The sequence below is a fragment of the Dama dama genome, chromosome 19 (assembly GCF_033118175.1).
Source record: "Dama dama isolate Ldn47 chromosome 19, ASM3311817v1, whole genome shotgun sequence".
Taxonomy (NCBI): Eukaryota; Metazoa; Chordata; class Mammalia; order Artiodactyla; family Cervidae; genus Dama; species Dama dama.
In genome coordinates this window covers 4,578,242-4,584,068 of record NC_083699.1, presented here as the reverse complement: position 1 = coordinate 4,584,068, position 5,827 = coordinate 4,578,242, and positions in this window count along the sequence as shown.

Here is a 5,827-nt window from a genome sequence, read left to right as displayed (position 1 = left end):
ATTTGGAGTGCATTTCTTGCATGAATTTTGAAATAGGTCTTTGGCAAAATTGTGTTTTGCAAAGTCACATCAAGCCAATCCCAGGCAGACCTGTGCTTCAGCACAAAGGTTGACAGGCCCTACTGTAATGTAATGGGTTGGAGCACCTTCTTTGAATTAAAAGTACAAGAACTCCAAACTCCAACTCAGAGACAGGTGCAATATTTTCAAACCCATCTCACAGACGAGTTTTGCCTTCCCTAGGACTGGTACCCTCCTTATTTGGCAGTTCTCATCTTGTAAAGTAAGTACGGAAAGTGGTCAGGAAAACTGTGATTCCTAAATCCCTTCTGGGGGAAGGGTCCTCCCAGGTCTGAGTCCATCTGTAGCCAGACTTCAGTTATGTAAGGACAAGAAAACTGCCATGTAAATTTGCCTTCTCTTCTGGCGTATCCTGCCTTTTATTTTGTTTAGTTGAAGTAAAAAATTCCACATCATAGCTAAAGCAAATAAACAGTTGTGAAGTGAAACTGAGATTAAATGTCTACGTTGGCTTTGCTAGTGGTCTCTTCTCTTCCCACCAGTGGTAATTTCTGATGAAGCTCTCTTTACTTTTCTCCTCCTTCCTCAAGCCTCACCAACCATATATGGCTTTGTTTTCCTTTCAGCTTAGCATTCCCACAAGCTAAACCATCAGGGCAAAATACTTAACTCTTAGTCTTTTCTCTAGAATTCTGAAGCAAATCTCAAAATCTTTCATATCATCAAATTTCCATATGTATGTATATTATAAATTTTATTGCCAGAATCACACTGATAACCAGCCTATTAGTTCAGTTCAGTTCAGTCGCTCAGTCGTGTCCAACTCTTTGCAACCCCATGAACCACAGCACGCCAGGCCTCCCTGTCCATCACCAACTCCCGGAGTTTACCCAAACTCATGTCTATTGAATTGGTGATGTCATCCAACCTTCTCCTCCTTTTGTCTCCTTCTCCTCCTGCCTTCAATCTTTCCCAACATTAGGGTCTTTTCCAATGAGTCAGCTCTTCGCTTCAGGTGGCCAAAATATTGGAGTTTCAGCTTCAACATCAGTCCTTCCAATAAACACCCAGGACTGATTTCCTTTAGGATAGACTGGTTGGCTCTCCTTGCAGTCCAAGGGAATCTCAAGTCTTCTCCAACATCACAATTGAAAAGCATCAATTCTTCGGCGCTCAGGCTTCCTTACAGTCCAACTCTCACATCCATACAAGACCACTGGAAATACCATAGCCTTGACTAGACGGACCTTTGTTGACAAAGTAATGTCTCTGCTTTTTAATATGCTGTCTAGATTGGTCATAACTTTCCTGCCAAGGAGTAAGCATCTTTTAATTTCATGGCTGCAATCACCATCTGCAGTGATTCTGGAGCCCAAAAAAATAAAGTCTGACACTGTTTCCCCATCTATTTGCCATGAAGTGATGGGACTGGATGCCATGATCTTAGTTTCCTGAATGTAGAGTTTTAAGCCAACTTTTTCACTCTCCTCTTTCACTCTTATCAAGAGGCTCTTTAGTTCTTCACTTTCTGCCATAAGGGTGGTGTCATCTGCATATCTGAGGTTATTGATATTTCTCACCAGCAATCTTGATTCCAGCTTGTGCTTCTTCCATCCCAGCGTTTCTCATGATGTACTTTGCATGTAAGTTAAATAAGCAGGGTGACAATATACAGCCTTGACATACTCCTTTTCTTATTTGGAACCAGTCTGTTGTTCCATGTCCAGTTCTAACTGTTGCTTCCTGACCTGCATACAGGTTTCTCAAGAGGCACGTCAGGTGGTCTGGTATTCCAATCTCTTTCAGAATTTTCCACAGTTTATTGTGATCCACACAGTCAAAGGCTTTAGCATAGTCTATAAAGCAGAAATAGATGTTTTTCTGGAACTCTCTTGCTTTTTCGATGATCCAGCAGATGTTGGCAATTTGATCTCTGGTTCCTCTGCCTTTTCTAAAACCAGCCTGAACATCTCGAAGTTCACGGTTTACATATCATTTAAATACACTATATGTTTTAATACCTTAAAAGCAGTGTCTCATCTCTAGATCATCTGGACTATTAAAAGATGAAATGCAGTAGCATTTTCTAATACATTAAAAAAGTATTTATGGGGAAATGTCATCAGCATACGTCCCTGCAAACAGACCTGTTCTTAGCAACTCAAGAGTAGGGATAAACAAGAGTGGTAATTGTTTTTTTCTCTAGTAAGAGTTGCTAGTACACAAAGTAAATTGAGTATAGCCAGTGGCCCCAGGGAATACTGGCAGCAACCTGCCAGCCGGGTTCTAACACTTTACTAGCCAAGCCAAGCGACCAAACACTGGCTCCATCCATTCCAGATAATTCCCAGGTACCTAAGCACTTGATCTCAGCAGCTGATAACCACAAAGCCATAAAGCTGTCTTACACTGTTACGATCCTGAACAGGAAGGAGGTTGTGGCAGGGAATAAAGTCAAAAATTAAAGAAAAGTAGACTTAACATGTCAGAATTATTAGAGTGGGTATTAATTGAGAAATAGAATCCAAAGAATGTAACTCAAGTTTCAACGAAGTGATTTGAGACTTTATCAACATTTCTTATTCCTCTCCCATTCTCCCCAGGCCCCCACAAAATCTTCTCCCCAATTACGGTGGAGGCTCATAGAAAATGAGACCAACTTTACACTGGATTTTTCTATCACATGAAAGCTAATCTTTTCCTTTTGTGGGGCTTAAGTTTAGAGTGGGTTTCCCTAGTGATTTAAAAATTCTACTGTGGTTACTACAATAAAACTAAAGGTATACATTTTGCCTACTCAGACTGGTAAAAATTTAAATACTCTGCCTTGAGAAAATCTGGCATTTCAAATGAGTTATTTTATACTCAACGATTTAACATTTCCTTTTAAAATACCCACCCCCAAAAGTCTTAATATATTAACCCAAAGGATAACAAATACACTGCATTGATAAAACAGATTAATTGGGACAATTAAACCCCCAATTTATTTTCTTTAAAACAATCTCATCTCATTCTGTTTCTTCTTTGAGGTTCTCATTTTACTGACTGTCTTGTTCTTAGTAAGTCATTCTACACATGTGAAGTGACTGTGGAAAACCTTCTTCTGTTCCACAAGCTGCATCTGTCCTGAGCTCTCTGCCTGCTGACCCCGGGCCCTCTGGTCCTGTGTTCCTCGGTGTGGACCTCAGGCTGACAGCGTCCGCATTATCTGGGAGCTGCTACAGCACAAATTACTGGAACCCCTCTCAGAGCAAATCAGTCAGCATCTCTAGGGACAGGGTCCAGGAATTTGCCTTAATTATTCTCTCAATGTTTAAAACCGCTGCTGTTACACGCTTGCCTGGATATCATGTTTCCTTTTATTCTGTTCCTGCTTAACAAAGGCAACAGAAGACAGTCTACAAGCCTTGACAGAGGATGGGTGATTTAACACTCTTCCCACTGGTCCTGAGACCATTTTCTATTTTTCTTCGGTTCAGATCTGGGTCTGCTTCTATTGGTTTTTAAACATAGAGGAAAGGAGCCAGGGACTTTGAAGGAAACGGCTCAGCTGGATTTAAGGAAAATAACAACTTTGCTTTCTCTTCTGAGATTGTTAAATGGTCTGTTATCAGTCAAGAGAGAAACTCTCATTTTATTTCTCTCCAGATTTGGGGATGTTAGCATGACTTTCACTGGGGTTTTGGAGGTTAGGGGTGAAGGACAATAATCTAAACTGCTCCTTTTTGCTCCACCCCAGCAGAGAACATGCCACAGAGCTGTCAAAAGGAACACTGAAGTACAGAGAGCTGGACCGTGAGGTGCAGGAAGCAGGTTAAGGCCCAAAAAGAGCAGTTAAGACTGGAGTGCCAAGCTGGGGCTGGGGGTGCTGGGTGGGGAACGGGGCGTGTTAGCTCTGGTTGGGTAAGGAAGCCATTAGAAAACATTACCTGATAACAACTTTTACAACGTAAAATTTCCTAAATACAGTTATCAAGTGTTCTAGCACAGATTCAGCTTCAGAAAGGAGTGATTCCTTTCACATCAGCTTAATAAAAGTCTATTCTCACAGTGCTATAGAGGTAAGCCCCCAAACTTTACAATTCCTCATGTTTCTCTCAAAAGAGATTTTAAGTCTTAGTATTAAATATCAAATCATGCTTTAAGGTTCTGTAGGCTATTTTTAAAAATCAAAATTAAAATTATGACAATGATAAAATGCTAACCAATCAAAGTCTCAAACTAATAAAGTTCAAAATAAGAATCATCATTAGGATCCTGTTATATTTTGATAGTCATGTTTGATCAACTGTTATCATTAATCTGAGTGCCATGAGTTAATAATGCACATATATCCCGAAAGCCTATGTTTTTTGTACATTTTCTTGCTGAGGTATAAAGCCAGGTTTTACCAACATTTTTTTTATTAATCTAATATATAATCTCTTCCACAACAGCAACTACGGAATAACATTAACCAAACTGGTGTCACGTTCTATGGTCTTCTAATTAACACAGTACATAAACATTTATAAACTATACAGCCACAGCAATTTATAAGCAACTATGTAATAAATTTTGAAATGTTAGGAATATAATAAAGCCACATTTTAAATAGCTTTCTCTTTTTTTGCATTTCTTTATATTCACACATTCCACTAATTTTTTCACTAGACTCTATTAAATTTTAAATTTAAATATGGCCAAACATAAATATTGAAATGGGTGTCAACAAAATAGTTGAGTTTTATCAGTGACCAAGTCACTTAAAGCTACTCTCCAAAAGACGAGTCTTTCACCCAAGGCAAACATGGAAAAAGTTAGAATTAAATCTTAAATTCTTCATGGCTGGCCTGTCAGACACATGGGACTAGATAGATTCAAGTTTGGAAGTTCTAAATGTCAAAAGGCTAACCACCACTAGTGGAATGTCTGATGCTGAAGAAAGACCCTACACACACTCAACAGGGTGTTCAACTTGTAAGAGGGAAGAGGTCTGGGCTGGTACAAATCAAGTTAACAGAGTTTTAAACCCTAGTCAAAGACAGCGAAATGTTATTACATCTGAGTAATAACCTCCAAGTAACCTCCGGCTTAAACTGTATTGACTGTTGCCACAGTGTGATCTTAGGTTAATAGTTCTGCAGCCTTAATTAGAAGGATAAGGCATTTAATCAATTTTCTGTCATGAAGTATCAGGCTAACTTCCGTTCAGCTAGGGACTACAGTGTGTTCTACCTCGAAGATGTCACAGTCATGATGATAACCAGACACGCGTTTCAACAAATATTCACCGACAGATGAAGTATAACACTGTGCAAAGTGGACTCAATACTGAAACATCTCATAGCTTTCCCAAAAATCCCTTTTCTTCCACTAACAAAACTGGACCTATCACTTCTATTCCTACACGGAAGCTGAAGTATGTTATGACTGTTGCTATATGACTACTTTTCTACTTTATGGTCCTATTTCTGCTTATAGTCTTTATCAATTTAAATTAAAAAAAAAAAAAAAAAAAGCTACCTTTTTAGAACTCTGGAAAGACATTAAATTCACCAAATAAAAAACTTCAATTTTGTTCCTCAAATATAATAACATTCTGATATATGATGTCAAACAGGTTAAATTATTAGACAAGTGATCTCCATGTACCTAACATTAATGTTGTGAAGCAAGTTTCAATTATCCTTAAAATGGTGAGTGACCTATTACTTATGTGTGGATCTAAAGTGTGTCCCCTAGGAAACTGTCAGTGAGTCAAAGAACACAAATTTAGGTAGACAACTGTTACATATAATGTTAGTAGGTACGCTGGGCATAA